The sequence below is a fragment of the Pan paniscus genome, chromosome 21, assembly GCF_029289425.2.
Source record: "Pan paniscus chromosome 21, NHGRI_mPanPan1-v2.0_pri, whole genome shotgun sequence".
In the NCBI taxonomy this organism is placed as follows: domain Eukaryota; kingdom Metazoa; phylum Chordata; class Mammalia; order Primates; family Hominidae; genus Pan; species Pan paniscus.
In genome coordinates, this window is record NC_073270.2 from 61,540,712 (window position 1) to 61,560,294 (window position 19,583).

Genomic DNA, 19,583 nt, shown 5'->3' on the forward strand with positions numbered 1-19,583 from the left:
TTTTCTACTGATTCTTCTCTCTGGTTACAGATTCAGCTACGAAGCACCGTTGTGGCTACTCCCAGGACCATATCAGTAATGCCTCTGAATGACTTCACCCTCTGTCTTTCTGTTTCACTCATGGGTTTTTGTGGCAGAGGTGCTTCAGAGTGGAAACCCTTAGACCTCAGCAGATAGAGAGGCACTAACAGAGGAGCTAAGGAACATACAGGAAGATCCAGAGAAAAAGGGCAGCTTTTCTTCCAACCTGCTCTGTGTAGACTTGCTGCCTGTCATCTGGTTTGTCCTTAAAAGCAGCCAGTTTTCTTTGGCTGGTGAGTAGAAGTCGTCAGAAAGATTCAAAGTGGATCAGAGATTTAAAGAGATCTCAGCCCTTGGCTAAAGATGGCTTTGTGTTTGTACTTTTCTGCAAAGCTTGTTACCCTAAACAAACTCACTCTGTGAGTAATAAACTCAGAGAACATGGATATCGAATAGATATTAGTGGTATCAGTCTTATACCCCTACTCTATCCTTGGTGGAGGCGGAGTGTGGCTTTCCATTTTCATCCCTCAATTTTTGTCTTTTAACCTCTTTGATGTATGTCTCAAAAATGGCTGACCCAAAACACTAGTTCTAGAATCACTGTGACTAAATATTCTTGGATTTGAATACTTAGAGGTATCAGAATTTTTCATCTACACTCCTGTACTTTACTAGGAACTTTTTGTTTTCCTTTTTAATGGCAAAAATAATGTTTTATCTACTTTTGACTATTTTCTTTCTGTCTGAATCCTAGTTTCTCAGAAGTAATCAAATAGGAATAGCTCTTCAAATTTTCTAGTACCTCCCTCAAAAGCCCTCAGGCATTACTTCAGAGAAAAAAATAAAAACCAATGCTCTCTCATGAGTCAGAGAGTCACCCAGTGCTTAGGAGTTCTTTGGAATTTCTGTTCAGGTTCTCTAAGTTATTCAAATGACAATAATGAATTTCTAAAGAAGGGAAAGTTTTTACTGATTTTTAAGTAAACAAAAAAATGTATCCCATCTGTCTATAAGAGTTACTTTCAGCCACGTTTTTTTTCCTCTTAGAAGGACAGGATATGCCCCTGCTCCCCCCGCGCCCCCGCCAAAAAAAATTACCAGCAAACTTTTAAAGAAGATGGCTTTTATTTAATTTTGCAAATCAAGGGAAATTGCTGAGCATTTCCAAATTGAGGCTGGATTTCTTGTTCTCTAATTTATTTTTGGCATTTGGAATATTGGTTAAAACAACGTTATTGGAGTTGTGTTTGTATTGTGCATATTAGTGTAAGGGAATGAATGTGGGCTAAGGAAACAAAGATGATTGGGAGCTGGATTCGCAAATAAATGTTGTGGATGCAATCACAATACTTAACGTCCAAGGCATAAACTTCCAAATTTACAATAAAAGGAAAAAATACCCGCCACATAAAATTTCTACAGATTCAGCCAGCACTTTACATGTGTGTGTGTATGTAAATATATGTATGCATGCATATCACATGCATTTCATGAAACACGTAAGTATTAAATAATTTGGACTTCAAAGTAAAATAGCATCATCAACCCAAATCTATAGTCTCCCCTCGCTGCAAAAGAAGTAATCAACAGAGTAAAAAAATTCAAAAACAGCCTATAGTAGACTTAGAAAATAGAATATCATCTATGTGCTAGAAACTTTAAGGAATTTCTACCCACAATTGCACAGTTCTAATCAGTTTGAAAAAGGAAGAAAGTGGTGACTTAATTCCCAAATCTACATAGGAGTTTTATGGATTGTAACGTGGTGGAGTCTGTCTCACCCGTATCCATGTGAAGAGACCACCAAACAGGCTTTGTGTGAGCAACAAGGCCGTTTATTTCACCTGGGTGCACACGGGCTGAGTCCGAAAAGAGAGTCAGCAAAGGGCGGTGGGACTATCATTAGTCCTTATAGGTTTTGGGATAGGCGGTGGAGTTAGGAGCAATGTTTTGCGGGCAGCGGGTGGATCTCACAAAGTACATTCTCAAGGGTGGGGAGAATTACCAAGAACCTTCTTAAGGGTGGGGGAGATTACAAAGTACATTGATCAGTTAGGGTTGGGCAGAAACAAATCACAATGGTGGAATGTCATCAGTTAAGGCTATTTTCACTTCTTTTGTGGATCTTCAGTTGCTTCAGGCCATCTGGATGTATACGTGCAGGTCACAGGGGATAAGATGGCTTAGTTTGGGCTCAGAGGCCTGACAGTCTGACCTTACACAACTCCCCAGGATCACACTTTATTCCAAGGAGTGACAGCAGGTCATGAGGCTGAAGGTTTCAATCAGCATTGGGCTGCCATATCAGATATTAAAAGCATGACAAACATATACTAAAGAAAATTCATTGTGTATCAGAAATTCAAATTTAACTGTGTGTCCTGTATTTTTATTTGCTAAATTCAGCAACCCTAAACCAGCGTAACACAGAAGATACAGAAGTTCCCCTTCTGTAAAAGTAGAAAACTACAACCAGCCATAAACCAAGTGCCAACAGATAAAAATGGTTAGGACTATGAAAAGATCCTGCAAATCATCAAAAAGAGATCAATCTCTGATACTATCAAACAAGTAGGAAAGAATTTTAGAGACTCTTTAATTTATGGTTTCAAAAGTCCCTATAGCACACTCCATTTTATAAAACTAGAAGCAGCTGGTACAAAGAAAATCAAAATACATGGCCTAGTGTTGAATTACCAAACAGATAAAGTAAATATGTGAAAATTTCTACTTTGTTTAAAATAAAACCCACAGGTGTGTGCATATATTAAAAACGTGGAAATGTATCAGTGTTCCTGGCTGCAAGTAATAAAAATTGACTGGCTGATCACTGCAGACAAAGAATCTACAAAAAGCCTATTGAGAAGCTCAGGAAATCTTTAAGAGGGTTGCTGGAATAGGGCTTAGAAAATTAGCAAGACATGGCTGGGTGCGGTGGCTCATGCCTGTAATCCCAGCACTTCGGGAGGCCAAGGCAGGCAGATCAAGAGGTCAGGAGTTTGAGATCAGCCTGGCCAACATGGTGAAACTCCATCTCTACTAACAATACAAAAATTAGCCAGGTGTGGTGACACATGCCTGCAGTCCTAGCTACTCGGGAGGCTGAGGCAGGAGAATCGCTCGAACCTGGGAGGAGGAGGTTGTAGTGAGCCAAGATGCGCCACTGCACTCCAGCCTGGGCAACAAAGCAAGACTTCATCTCAAAAAAAAAAAAAAAGAAAGAAAGAAAAGAAAGAAAAAAAAAAGAAAATTAGCAAGACAAAACGGAAGAGGCAGGAACGAGAGGCCTGCCCAAATCATGCCACATCATCAATCAGCCTCAAAACAGTGAGCACCAAACGTGGCCACGCCAGCAACAGTCACTGCAGCTCTGAGCTCCAGGCCCCAACAGGTGCACCTCCACCAAAGGGCCACCTCTCGTGTTCCTGGAACTACCATGTTGCTTTGCTGCTGCTGCTGCTGGTTCTGTCACCAGAACTCTCTGCAGTCCCTGGTCCTTCCAATCTCTACTCCCAATTCAAACTGGGAAGGCTTCATCCCATTAGGCTAGCCAGGGTCATGGCTCCACAATCCAGCTGTAAAAGTGAGTAGAAAAGCCAAAATTTGGCAATTGAACTCTTCAATATATATTATATTATATATGCAAATATATAATTATATGGTTATATATTATAATTATATAGGTGTTTTTAAAGGTTACTTTAAAAGACTTCAAATGTCTCTTACAAACCTAATGATAATTATTTCTATCCATTTAATGTTTTATATCCTTTTGGTGGTAATGAAACATTGTTCACAGTTTTATTTTTCATCAGGATATTAAAATATTTTTTCTGCTCATAAATTTTTTTCAAATGTGTCAAGGAAAATTCCCTCAAGAAGTGGCTGTGCACAGCAGAACTCAACATATTAGAAAATATTACTGATTTCTCTTAGACAAGCTGCTTAAGAGGGAGTGAATGATGCCTCTTCCTCACATAACATTGTACTTGGTACAGTAAAGGTGCAAGGCTGGCAAGTAGAGGCTCCATCCATTATTGTCTCTGTAGTACATATACCGTAGGAGAATGAGAGCCATCAGGATAAAATGTGGCGTGCAGCCCATGTAAATCAACCAAGGTGAGTGAAAACGCTGGAGACATTTGTATTTGTTTTGCTCCCCACATCAAACCAGAACTCATTACGGTCTTATTTATACAGCTACAGAGATTTCATTCAATGTGTATGGCAATATCATATTATGTCTTTAAAGAAGGAGGAAAGTATTAGCTAAAGCACAAACAGGTACTGTTTGCATTAACTTGAGAAAGATAATCATTTGCAAGGAACATTTTTAAAAAACAAAACCCAGATCCTTTCATAAGAACCACTCTTCTGTGAAGCTTTGGACTGAGAAATCTGAGCTTGTAATCAGAGGCAGTTGCAGAGCTTGGGAGGCGTACGTGAAAGTCAAAGGTGAGGCAAGTTCCATTTATCTTGCAACGTCGCATCGGTCTCCCTGTAGAACCTCATCGTCATGCTCTGCCCTTGTCATGTTCCTTTTCATTTGCAGACACTTGGAAGCAGCCCTAACCTTATTATATCCATTATTAGTTACTAGCTATGGATAATTCAATTTTTCAGTTCATCTGCCATTGCTTAGAAAACATCACATCATTAGTATTTCTGTTTAGTTGCCACGTCTTGGTAGTCAGCACACATAAACAACCCTGTGTGGCCAGGTTCTCATGCTTAATCTCTTCTGTCATTTGTTAGTTCACACACTGGTTATCACACATTCTCTGGCTGGCACCTACACATAGCAGCGGGTGAGAGCAGAGACTGAAGCCAGAACACCTGGTTTCAAATCACGCCTACATAGCTCACCAGCTAGGTGAGTTTGAGCAAGTCTCTGCACTTCTCAGAGCTCGAGATAAACGTCTACAAAAGGGTAATAATAAATATGTCTCAAAATGCTGTCACTAGGGATAAATAATGTAATAATTTGTAGATGCTTATTATGCTTAACGTATAAATGATATATATGCAGTTGTCCCTCGGTACCCACAAGGGACTGGTTCCAAGACCTACCACAGATTTGAAAATCTGCAAATACTGCAGTCCCTGATATAAAGTGGCATAGAATTTGCATATAACTTATGCACATCTGCCCATACACTTTAAATCATCTCTAAGTTACTTATAATACCTAATGCAGTACAATGTAAATGCTAGGTAAATAGCTGTTATAGTGCATTATTTAGGGAATGACAAGATTTAAAAGTTTGTACATGTTCGGTACAGAAGTAATTTTTTCTAAATATTTTCGATCTACACTTAGTTGAATCCACAGAGGCAAAACCCTCCGATATGGAGGGCTGACCAAATATGTGTATATATGGACTTATAAGATGAATGTATATACTTTACAGAGAGGATTTTCTCTAAGTATAAGGAATTTATTTCTTCTGCAAGAATCCAGTTCTAAATTCTTAACTAGTCATAATTACTCTTGAAAAATCCCCTGGGTCACTCATAGAGAACAGAATTTTAATAACTCTTGAGAAGTCTGAACTACCAATTTTTTCTCCACTGTTAAACTAGATCTTTGTTTCATTGACCGAGTGCCAGATATAGTGGCTGCCTCACAAATACTAGCACCAGTCAGAATGACGGGAACCTCCACAGGCATGGAGAACCCGACAATGCCAGGCAAAGCGAATTCAAATCCTCCATCTCATGCTAAGGCAGATGTCATGTTCTAAAATTCTCTGTCTCTGTCTTCATCCTTCTTCTCTCCCCCAGGGATAAGTTTTAGTTGAGTGGATATGGTATAGTTTCCATAATTCACACTAGTATAAAGATTTAAAGAAGAAATGTGTTTGCCACAACAATGGTTCAAAGGCTGTGTGCTTATTCTTTAGTTTGGACTCTTGCTTAAGGATGTCTCTTGCATATGAGAGGTTCTGTACCAGTGGATCTCAAAGATTAGCATGCAGCCAGTCACCTGAAAAGTCTATTTCAAATGCAGATTTCAGGCCTCCCTCACCCCCCGAGAGAGTAGATTCAGTATATCTGGGGCTGGCCCTTGGGTGATGGATGGCCACTGGAAAATGCTAGGTCAGAGTCATGAAGTTCTCAGCATGTATCAGGGCCTAATTCAGGCCCATTTCACACATCTGAAAAATCAAAGGGAATTATCTGTCACTAAAATTCAACAGCAACTGCCTTAAATGACTGGAGAGACTTCCATGAAAACAATTGAACACAGCAACCATAGGAAGTTAAACAAAATACCAATAAATACATTTGCTGATAGTCTTTCACATTGTCCAGTAATAGTCTAAACTCTGGGTCTTAATTCCTAACGTGAATGTTCTAGTATTTAAAAGAATGGTACTTGGAAGTTAGAAAAGGAGAGGAGAGAGGAGAGGAGAAGAGGAGGAGAGGAGAGGAAAGGAGAGGGGAGGAGAGGGGAGGAGAGGAGTGGAGAGGAGAGGAGCAGAGAGGAGAGGAGGGGAGAAGAGGGGAGGGAGGTGAGGGGAGAAGAGGGGAGGGGAAGTGAGGGGAGAGAGGAGACAAACACAAATGTTTTTTTTTTTCTTCCAACTCAGAAAAGACCAAGAGCAAACACTGCATTTATTCATTCCAAAGGCTCCAATATGAAAGGGATTCACAAAAAGACAGCAGAGCTAAATGCAGTATGGTGACCTGGATGAGATACAAGCACAAAAGAAAGACAATAATGGATATGCTGGTGAAATCCAAACAAATCAAGGAGCTTTATTAAACAGTAATGTACCAATGTTGATTTCTTAGTTTTGACAAATGTACCATGGGCATGTGACATAACAGAATTCTCTGCATTATCTTTGCAAATATTTTTTCTTCTTTCATTATGTATACATAATAGTTGTACATATTTATGGAGTACATATGATATTTTGATACAAGCATACTATGTGGAAGGATCAAATCAGAGTAACTGGGATATCCATCATCTCATGCATTTATCATAGTGTCTCTGCATATTTTCTATAAATCTAAAGTTACTCCATATTTAAATATGGTAAAAAAATATATATTTAAAAGACCTTAATATTCATGAGCATGAGAGTGCAACTCAGATGGATCGCAGTTTGATCTGTGGACCTGTATTATGGGCTGGCTCAGCCCTCACCAGCTCTGTGGCCTCTAGTTCTTCATCTTTTAAGTGGAAATGATAGTACTCCCTGCCTCACAGAATAGTCATGAAGATTTAATGAGTTAGAATACAAAAAGTGTTTAAAACTATGCTTAATACCTAACAAGGACCTGTTGAGTGATGCCTATTACCCAGCAAGTCAGCCTCAGTTTCTTCCTGTGTAAAATGGGGACAATAAAAGCACCAACTCACCAGTGTGCTGGGATGATCGAATGAAATGATGTGAGTAAACAGCGAGCACAGAGTCTGTTCATAGAGCACTTTAAATAGAATTTGGCACAGACTAAGCATGCAATAAATGGTAGCTATAAGTACAATCATTAATACTAATAAAAACTGATGGGTGACCTGCCCCAGTTCTAGCTTCAAAGTAACAAGGATCTCAGGTTTGACTTCATTAGCTCCTTGCAGGCCACTGCCTGGCATGCATATCTAAAAATGGAAGGACAAATACACCATGGGGCCTGTATAACCTCCACCCTTTCTTTTTTCCAGGATATAAGAAGTATCCCAATTTCAGGGCTCAGGTTTTGACTGACCAAAAACATAATCCAAGCCGACTTCGAAAAGGAGGGTTGCCATTGACTTGTGAAACACCCAGGGAAGGCTGACTCCAGGGATGCAAAGATGCTGCCAGGATCCATCTTGCTCCACCTCCTAGCTGGGCTCTCCTCCAGGATGGCTTCATCCTCAAGATTTCCACAGTGGAAAAATACCTGCCAAAAGCTCTAAGAGGTAGATCCTCAGTGGCTCAAATCCAGAAGGGGAACCTGTTTTCCCTGAATTTGAATCAAAGTCCAGAGCTCCGTCTCAATGGCCCAACAGGGATCCTGTCTGTCTCAGACCAATCACAGTGCTCAGGGGGATGGGATCACCGACTGACTTGGTTTGACCCACGTGCCCATTTCTGGTACTGAAAGTGAGGTCAACTCCATTCAAACTAAATGGACTGAAAATATGGACGGGTGTTTTGCCAAAAGAAATTTGAGATATTGCTGCCAAACTAAGAGGTATGGGAAGCTGTGTGGCTCTAAACCAGCATATGTTCACTATAATCATGTGGATTTTGTAATTGATGATCACAGTTGGCTGAGCAGATGTAGAAACTCAGGAAGAGAAGCATTAGCCATCCTGCTGCTGGTCCTCTCCAGGTACACTGCAGAATCCAGCTGCCTTCAGAGTCAGGCATGCACATGTACAGACCTCCCTGGCTCTTTCGAGGGACACAACTTTGATTCAATTCAACATGTATTTATTAAGCAATTATTACATGCCAGGCACTGCACATGTCCCTGATTATAAATCATGTGCACTTTATTAAAAGAAACAATAGAGTCCATGGTGAGCCCCTGAAATTTTTAGAACAGTTTTATTGAGGTTTCACCTCCATACCATAAAACTCGCCCATTTTAAGTATTAAATTCAATAATTTTAATAGATTTATAGTTGTGCATCCATCACCAGGATTCAGTTTCAGAACATTCTCATCACCCAAAAACTCATCATCATGCCCATTTAAATTAATCTGCATTCACACTCCCAAATCCAACCAACTCCTCATCTCTATTCTGCCTTTATAGATTTGCCTTTTCTGGACATTTCTTATAAATGGAATCATATTTTTGTATGTGCTTGGTTTCTTTCGTTTGCATTTCTGTTTAAGATTCATCCTATAAATTCTTTGTAGCAGATATCAGCATTTTTCTTTTTATGACTGAATAGTATTCTACTGTATGGCTGTACTGTATTTATTTATTCATCAGTTGACGGATATTTATACCATTTACACTTTTGGGGCATTATGAATAATATTGCCATGAACATTTACATACAAGTCTTTGTGTGTATATGTTTTCATTTCTGTTGGGTAGTTATCTAGGAGTGGAATTTCTAGGTCATATGGTAAACATTCGTAAGTCTTACTGAATAAAAATTAAAATTTTTATTGCCTGCCCAACTTTCCCAAAAATTTAAATTAAGCCTTCACTCCAAGCAAATCATATTCTTGGTATTATATACATCACCTTAATAAAGGTTAGAATCTTTATGGACCAGCCTTTCAACAAAGTTAAACAAAAGTAGCACAGCGCTGAATGGCAACCAAAGGTGATCACATAAGTAGTCTGATCTTTACTTGCATCTCTTGAGGAAAACTTGTGGTAAACTAAGTTATATCCCAACACTTTATAGAATCTTCTTCCCTTTTATTTCTAATTTTTCTAACCTCCCCTCCAAAAAATGAACACTCTCTTCGCTCACACATGCAGCATCTCATCTGTTTCCTCCTCTTTCTTCTTCTCCAGTCCTTTATTGTGTCCTCTATAGAGCTTCTCTGACTTGTCCGTGTGCAGGGCACTGTGTGCAGAAACCAGGGACATGCCTCTAGGTCTTCAACACCAAAACTTGCGTTCAGAAAAATAATTGTTCAACCAGTCATCCCATTGAAAAAATATTTGTAAGCCAGTTTCTCTCACAGATTAGAGGGAATTTAGCGTTAGTGTCTTTGTCTATAACTGAGTCATGATACCAGTGGGTCAGTCCAGATAGGCTAGATTCTAATGTAGTAACCAACAATTCCGAAATCTCCATGGGCACTGCGGGTGGGCAGGGATCTCTGCTCCTATCAGGCACTCATGGCCGAGGCTCAAATATTGGTGACCTTTATACTTCCAGAACTCCAGAGGGTCTCCCACCGGTAATTAAATATTTATCCCAGAAGTAACACTTCTGCTTGCAGCTCATTGGCAAGAGTCAGTCAACAGCCTCACTCAATCACAAGGAAGCCAGGAAGAATCCTACCACATGCCTCTAAGATAGGTCAACAGGCTGTGTTTGAGAAATAGGAAGAGTGACTCTCTTTCATGACCATCAGTTTCTCCACAACACTTGACATTTGTAAAAATGTGGGTGTTTAAAAGTGGGGCATTTGTAAGAAAAGAAAAAAGAGTTGGTATAATTTCTGTAGCCCATTGGCAGGCTGTGGAAAATTTGTATGTAATTAACATATTCACATATTGAAATTTTAAATGTTTTGAGTAAATTTCTTGTTTAAAGAAGAATGTTGGTAAATCTTTTTCTTTCTTTTTTGAGAAAAATTTGCCCCTAACTATAAATTGTCAATTTATGAGCTTCACTAACATGGGATGCATCCAGTCGTTCATAGAGTCAATAGATCACAAATATTTAGCAAGCAACTATTACCTAAGGTTGCTCTTCCAACTCCAGGAACAATTTGTTTGTGTCACATAATTGGAAAGTCTTCAGCTGAGGGTCTGATCACCAAGGATCTCTTTCTTTGTGGCCTCCTCTCTGCCCTCCCTCACACTTGCTTTGTCCAATTGCTGCTTCTGTTGAGAATCACAAGCATTTCCCGGGGCTTAGCACCTGCTGCTTCACACATACCAGAAGAGGCAGAATTGCTCTTAGTAGCCCTCCTGGAACAAAAGGAGGCATCTTTCCCAGAGCTCCCAAGAGTCATCTCCACCTGAGTTATGACACATTAATGCACACCACAAAAACAAGTCCACATTCCTCACACTGAGGGACAGGCCTGTCCTCCTAAAAATGCAAGACCAAAAATGGAGAAGGAATAAATACCCAGAGAAAACTCTTGAGTGTTAGGAAGAAAAGGAGATTAAGAAATGGTTGCTCTCAAGGCAATCAATATGCGCTCACAAACTCACGTTATTTGAGGATCCTAACTCTCTACTGTGATACTAAACCATTATAATATCGTGTGCCTGCTGCCTCATAACATTTATCCTAAAAAACACAGAACTCTTTAGTATGTAAAACAAGAAGCCAATACCTGAGAATTAAAAAAATAAAGATGATTATGAAAGATTATTGTTCTTAAACTTCAAAAATGTAGAGGATCATCAAGATTATAATGATGGCATGAATTTTTAATCATCCTCATTTAAATCATGTCAAATACAATGCAAGGTCCCTGAATTGTAAAATTATTTCACCCAGATTGTTTCACCAAGATAGCATGACTTGACACAAGCCATATGTAATCACTCGACCTCCTTGCTTAAAGAAAAAAAATTCAGAAACTACAGTCAAGCCCCGTCTGACACAGGAAACATTTATTTTAGTGGTCTTCAGAGTGCTGTACATAAAGTTGTTCAAACCATGGTCATTAGACTTCAATTTATATTTCTGTTTTTACATTTCTGCCTGCAAAACTAATTCAGTCTAATCCATCTCTTGTGGATGATTGGGAAACCTTCAAAAGATAAATACTGACTATGGTGAAATGTACCCAGAAGAGAAAGCAATTCAAATTAATCTCACTAAATATCACCATTAGTGAGCAATGATTTATTTCACTCACTCAGAAGGGAGGATTTTTTTACATGCCTCTATAACTGTTATTTGATATTGGGGCTAGCCCCAGTTGACAAGAATTGTTTCAAGAAATGAAAACAGCACCAAGCTAATGGTTGTTTTCAGTGTAATCTTGGGTTTACCCAGCCCACTTGGAAAGCAGGTCTTATCAGAATCACACTCGAAAATATAGCATTAGAGATCGTAAATTAGTATCTGTTGTCTGAGCAATGCTTAAGGTTAAATAAATATAAAAACTCTCAATTTATACATGTATTTTAGGTGAGATGAAGGGCAAAGTATACTTTATGGCAAACCAGAATGTCAAGTATGTGGTTTGAACTCAACCACTCATGTATTAAATGATACCAAGTAAATAACATCAATTTCTTCCTATTTAAAATATTCCCTTAGACATCTACTCTCATAACATCTGACTCACACAACAGAAAAAATATATTGTACACTACTGATAGTGTTTCCTCTCCGCCAAGAGAAGGAACAAGTTGAACAGACAAAGCACTGAGGTCAGGGATCTTTTCCAGGTTTAAAATTCCCCCAAGCTCCATGCACATGATGAGCCCTGGTTCATTTTTATCCAACACCCAAGTTTCTGTTGCTACTGCGACTTCTCGCCAGGGGTCCTGATTTCTGATGCATCAGCTACAGCAGACATTGGGACCTATGCATAAGTAATTTTGATCACTGAGTCATGTGGGTGAATTCATAAGATGAATTTGTGTGAATTCCAGATAAAATATAAGCACACAGATTAATAATTTATGAGTAGGCACTTAGCAGATGTTTTCAGAGCTGTGGGGATGAGGCCCAGGGGCTGTGAGGTTTTATAGGTGACAATCTCTGATCCTGAGGATCTGAGTCATTTTAACTCTCTAAATCTCCCCTTCTTTGGGGTCAAATTGAAGACTAATAATCTGGAATAATAATCCATAAAGGAATTGCCATGTTTGTCCAGCATCTTCCCCTTCTTAAAGGAAGACTACCCAGCCTACTCCCATGTTCCAGGGAAATCCCTTGCCCCTCATGCCCAAGGCCATCTGCCCATCACAAAACCCCACCTCTGACCACAGAGACATCATGTACCCAAGATGAGCCAATTGGAGGCCTTCTCCAAGATATTTAATGTAGAAAGAAAGAAACAGCAATAGCTTCTAATGAGTACCACCTGCTCCGGGTACACCCCTAGCTTCTCTGCTGGAAGCAACAGCAGGAAACAAAACTCGGTTCATGAAATATCAATCCACAGAGGGCTCTTTTGCCAGAAATCAATTTTTTTTTATTGTTATACTTTAAGTTTTAGGGTACATGTGCACAATGTGCAGGTTAGTTACATATGTATACATGTGCCATGCTGGTGTGCTGCACCCATTAACTCGTCATTTAGCATTAGGTATGTCTCCTAAAGCTATCCCTCCCCCCTCCCCCCACCCCACAACAGTCCCCAGAGTGTCATGTTTCCCTTCCTGTGTCCATGTTTTCTCATTGTTCAATTCCCACCTATGAGTGAGAACATGAGGTGTTTGGTTTTTTTGTTCTTGCGATACTTTACTGAGAATGATGATTTCCAATTGCATCCATGTCCCTACAAAGGACATGAACTCATCATTTTTTATGGCTGCATAGTATTCCATGGTGTATATGTGCCACATTTTCTTAATCCAGTCTATCATTGTTGGACATTTGGGTTGGTTCCAAGTCTTTGCTATTGTGAATAGTGCCGCAATAAACATACATGTGCATGGGTCTTTATAGCAGCATGATTTATAGTCCTTTGGGTATATACCCAGTAATGGGATGGCTGGGTCAAATGGTATTTCTAGTTAGAGATCCCTGAGGAATCGCCACACTGACTTCCACAATGGTTGAACTAGTTCACAGTCCCACCAACAGTGTAAAAGTGTTCCTATTTTTCCACATCCTCTCCAGCACCTGCTGTTTCCTGACTTTTTAATGATTGCCATTCTAAGTGGTGTGAGATGGTATCTCATTGTGGTTTTGATTTGCATTTCTCTGATGGCCAGTGACGGTGAGGATTTTTTCATGTGTTTTTTGGCTGCATAAATGTCTTCTTTTGAGAAGTGTCTGTTCATGTCCTTCGCCCACTTTTTGATGGGGTTGTTTGTTTTTTTCTTGTAAATATGTTTGAGTTCGTTGTAGATTCTGGATATTTGCCCTTTGTCAGATGAGTAGGTTGCAAAAATTTTCTCCCATTTTGTAGGTTGCCTGTTCACTCTGATGGTAGTTTCTTTTGCTGTGCAGAAGCTCTTTAGTTTAATTAGATCCCATTTGTCAATTTTGTCTTTTGTTGCCATTGCTTTTGGTGTTTTGGACATGAAGTCCTTGCCAATGCCTATGTCCTGAATGGTAATGCCTAGGTTTTCTTCTAGGGTTTTTATGGTTTTAGGTCTAACGTTTAAGTCTTTAATACATCTTGAATTGATTTTTGTATAAGGTGTAAGGAAGGGATCCAGTTTCAGCTTTCTACATATGGCTAGCCAGTTTTTCCAGCACCATTTATTAAATAGGGAATCCTTTCCCCATTGCTTGTTTTTCTCAGCTTTGTCAAAGATCAGATAGTTGTAGATATGTGGTGTTATTTCTGAGGACTCTGTTCTGTTCCATTGATCTATATCTCTGTTTTGGTACCAGTACCATGCTGTTTTGGTTACTATAGGCTTGTAGTATAGTTTGAAGTCAGGTAGCATGATGCCTCCAGCTTTGTTCTTTTGGCTTACGATTGACTTGGCAATGCGGGCTCTTTTTTGGTTCCCTATGAACTTTAAAGTAGTTTTTTCCAAGTCTGTAAAGAAAGTCATTGGTAGCTTCATGGGGATGGCATTGAATCTATAAATTACCTTGGGCAGTATGGCCATTTTCATGATATTGATTCTTCCCACCCATGAGCATGGAATGTTCTTCCATTTGTTTGTATCCTCTTTTATTTCCTTGAGCAGTGGTTTGTAGTTCTCCTTGAAGAGGTCCTTCACGTCCCTTGTAAGTTGGATTCCTAGGTATTTTATTCTCTTTGAAGCAATTGTGAATGGGAGTTCACTCATGATTTGGCTCTCTGTCTGTTATTGGTGTATAAGAATGCTTGTGATTTTTGTACATTGATTTTGTATCCTGAGACTTTGCTGAAGTTGCTTATCAGCTTAAGGAGATTTTGGGCTGAGACAATGGGGTTTTCTAGATATACAATCATGTCATCTGCAAACAGGGACAATTTGACTTCCTCTTTTCCTAATTGAATACCCTTTATTTCCTTTTCCTGCCTAATTGCCCTGGCCAGAACTTCCAACACTATGTTGAATAGGAGTGGTGAGAGAGGGCATCCCTGTCTTGTGCCAGTTTTCAAAGGGAATTCTTCCAGTTTTTGCCCATTCAGTATGATATTGGCTGTGGGTTTGTCATAGATAGCGCTTATTATTTTGAGATACGTCCCATCAATACCTAATTTATTGAGAGTTTTTAGCATGAAGGGTTGTTGAATTTTGTCAAAGGCCTTTTCTGCATCTGTTGAGATAATCATGTGGTTTTTGTCTTTGGTTCTGTTTATATGCTGGATTACATTTATTGATTTGCGTATATTGATCCAGCCTTGCATCCCAAGAATGAAGCCCACTTGATCATGGTGGATAAGCTTTTTGATGTGCTGCTGGATTCAGTTTGCCAGTATTTTACTGAGGATTTTTGCATCAATGTTCATCAAGGATATTGGTCTAAAATTCTCTTTTTTGGTTGTGTCTTTGCCAGGCTTTGGTATCAGGATGATGCTGGCCTCATAAAGTGAGTTGGGGAGGATTCCCTCTTTTTATATTCATTGGAATAGTTTCCGAAGGAATGGTACCAGTTCCTCCTTGTACCTCTGGTAGAATTTGGCTGTGAATCCATCTGGTACTGGACTCTTTTTGGTTGGTAAGCTATTCATTATTGCCACAATTTCAGAGCCTGTTACTGGTCTATTCAGAGAAATCAATTTATTTTTTAACAGATGAATAAATTTACCACTTTTCGTCTAGGAGCTATTGATGATGTTTACCATAAACTATTACTGGATGAGATGCTATCAAGAATGTCTGAATATTCCTACTGAGTTTTAGTTGAAAGTTGGTTGTTTTTTCTTCAGAGAAGCAGTTTAGGAATGTTCATCTTTATCTCTGCAGCTCCCCATAACCCAGCTGCCCACCATATACCTTTAGCCTCAGTCCCACAAAGTGCCAGGAAGCCAAGCCAAACTTCGTGGTTGTAATAGCACAGACCTATTATGACCTATTTTACTTCCCTTTTATACCAGTTATTAATCAAAGTCCAAGCATCTCCATGCATCCTTCATTTTATCCCGGAGGGTGGGTGCATGCTCTGATATGGTCCAATCTGCAACTTCCAACTCCTGTCCTACACTGGAACTCATGGTCTGTCATGAGAAAAGTCTCCCTGACTCTCCATCTCTTCTTGGAATGTTCTCTTTTTCTTCTGGCTCTAACAAACTTGACTGTAATCAAAATACAACTTGTCCTGCACATCTCAGGTGCTACCAGGCCTGTAAGTAAGGCAGGTATCCTTCTAGCTCTTCACAGCTCCCTCAAAACAATTTCTTCCACCTTCTTCCATGAAGTAAACACCATCTAAGATGCAACCCCCTATTCATCCTTGTTACCATCTCTTAGAAATATGGCATCCCCCATCATTCAGTGAAGACTGTGGCCCAGAGGCCTGCATTTTCATTTCTCCCATCAGTTCCCTTGGGACCTTAAACAACCACACAGGCTAATAATCTGAAATCACACATACCACAGTGTTTCCTCTAGCTGACCTCAGTCTTGCACTTATACAATTAACTATTAACTTTGCATCACTCAGAGCCATACCACCTCAAAACAAGTAAAATCTTGATTCCATGGGTCCCACTTGCTAACCACCACCAATCTATCTTTCCAGTTCAGTCTGTCTCTAGTATTTCTATGCAACAATTCTCCAACCCTACTGAGACACTGATATGGTTTGGCTGTGTCTCCACTCAAATCTCATCTTGAATTGTAGTTTCCATAATCCCTACATGTGGTAGAAGAGACCCGGTGGGAGATAACTGGATCATGGGGGCAGTTTCCCCCATGCTATTTTTGTGATAATGAGTAAGTTCTCACAAGATCTGATGGTTTTATAAAGGGCTTCCCCTTTTGCTTGGCTCTCATTCTTCTCTCTCCTGCCACCACGTGAAGAAGGACATGTTTGCTTCCCCTTCCACCATGACTGTAAGTTTCCTGAGGCCTCCCCAGCCCTGTGGAACTGTAAGCCAATTAAACCTCTTTTCTTTGTAAATCACCCAGTCTTGGGCAGTTCTTTATAGCAGCCTGAGAAAGGACTAATACAGACATCCAATCTATCCACCCTGCTACTTTTTATCTTACATTTTCATGTTCTCACTTCCATTCTTGTCTAGTTTAGCTCCCATTGCCCCACATTATAATCACTTGCTAGCTGCTCTATCTCTTTTGCATTTGCCTGAGAAAACCACGAGATGGGGAGTTCACTGCTCCATATTTGGGCCCAAGGGACTGGCCAGTTGAGCATAGCCATTCTTTTAGGCTCCTCTCCTGCCACTCTCTTTTCAATCTCTACATTTTAACTGCTTCTGTCCCTAGACTTCTGAAAGTAACCCAAGCCTGCCAACCTGCCCCAATTCAGAATCTATCAATTTTCTCTTTCCTCTACCTGGAGCAGTCTGCAACATTCAAATGCTCTTACCTGGCTCAGCTTCTCATCCTTCAAATCTCTGCTTTAACATTTTGCCCTTTTTTCATTTTTAGTTTTATTGTGATGAAATTAACATAAAATTAAGCATTTTAAAGTGAACAATTCAGTGGTACTTAGTACATTCACAGTGTTGTGCAACAAACACCTCTACTTCCAAAACATTTTCATCACCCCAAAAGAAAACCCGTGCTCACTAAGCAGTCCCTCCTCATTCCTACCTCCCACCAGCCCCTAGAAATCAATGATCTGTTCTCTGTCTCTGTGGATCTGCCTATTCTGGGATATCCTTTCTTTTTGATAGGCTTTCTCTAAGTATCCTCAGAGAACAACCTTTATGGTTCCCTATCCTCTCCTACTCACTGGTTTCTCTTAATAGCACATATTACTATCTAAAACTATGTTATTTATATATTAGCCTGTCTTTTCCTCTAAGCTGTGAGCTCCATAAGCAAAGATCTTGTTTTATTTATTTTTCTGTTCTCAGTGTTCGGAATGGTGGCTGGCATAGAAAGTTCTCAATACATATCTGTCAAGTGAATAAAGATAATCTTATGAGGTGGTATAGTCTTAGACTCTACTTAGTTTTCAGGTAAGTAACAATACCAAATTTAAACTAATTCAGGCAAAAATAAGTAAACAGATGAGATGACTCTCTCTCTTCATCATCATCATCTCAGGCCATTTTGTTCATATGGATGGCTTCCAGATGAATTAGGTAAACATTACCAGTTTATTTTCCATCCATCCATTCACCCATCTATCCACTCATCCATTCATCCACCTACCCATCCATTCATCCATCCACCCATCCATCCACCTATCCATCTATCAATCCAACCATCTACCCCACCCATCCATTCATTAATCCATCTATCCATCCATCAATCCAACAACTTATTTATTGAACCACACTTCTACGTTTAAGCACTTTTATCAGAGTTGTACATAAAGCAATAACTAAGACTATATCAGATAAGATGTTTTTCCCTCCCACTCACATAAAATATGACAAAGACGTGGGAGATTTGTGAGAGAAAAGGTTTCCAAGTACAGGAAATGACGAAAACAAATGTTTTGATGAAAAGCTGTGCTAAATGTGTTTAAAGAACAGCAAGGAGTCAAGTGTGACTGCAGTAACACAAATAAAAGGGAGATTAGTAGGACATGTGGTCAGAGAAATGGCAAAGGGCAAGGTCACATAGGGCCATATCAGCCATTGCAAAGACACTAGATTTTATTTTGGTGGAAATAAGGAGCTAGTGAAGAGTTTTAAGCAGAGTAACAACATGATGTGACTTACATTTTAAAAGTTTCACTCCAGCTATTATGATGAGATGTAGGCTGCAGGTAGGCAAAAGTATAAGCAGCAAGATCTGTTAGGAGATGATGGTCAGAGTCCAAGAGAGAGATGCAAGTGGCAGGATGAAAGCAGTACATGTGTAAGCAGTGGGGTTTTGAATTAATTTTTAATGTAGCTAATGGGATTAGCTAATTTTTAGCATAGTCAATGGGATTAACTAACAAATAGGCAATGAGGAAAGAGGTAGGTAAAAATCCCTTGGGGTTTAGGCCTAATCAATGGAAAGGGATAAGTTGTCATTTACCGAGAAGGGGAGATGTCTGTGGAAGAAGCATATTTGGTGGAGAATCAAGATTTCTGATTTTGTCATGTTAAGTTTGAGATGTCTAATGATGCATATAAAGCAGTCGTGTATATAAATCTGGAACTCTGGGAACAGGTTAGAGCATGGGATAAAAAATAGTTTAAAAATAAAATGAAACAACATATATTAAAAAATTTGTACACGTTGGTCAGACCTTTTTACTATTCTGCTCAACTGTGCAATAGTTGCCAAACTGAAAGAAAGTTCTGAGTCTTTATGGTGGCCTCCAGAGCTCAGTTCCTCTTTGACCTCATCTCCTATACTCTCCCTCCATCCAGCCACACCATCCTCCTAGATGTGTCTTATCCTGGCAAACATGTTTCTTCCTAAGCCTTTATGCTTATCTTCCCATGCCTGGCATGCTCTGTCCCCAGATACCATCTCACCTTACCTCATCAACAACTTTAAGTCTTTACTCAGACGTCACCTTCTTTTTTTATTATTATTATACTTTAAGTTCTAGGGTACATGTACACAACGTGCAGGTTTGTTACATATGTATACATGTGCCATGTTGGTGTGCTGCACCCGTTAACCCATCATTTACATTAGGTACACATCCTAATGCTATCCTTCCCCCCCAACCCACCCCATGACAGGCCCCA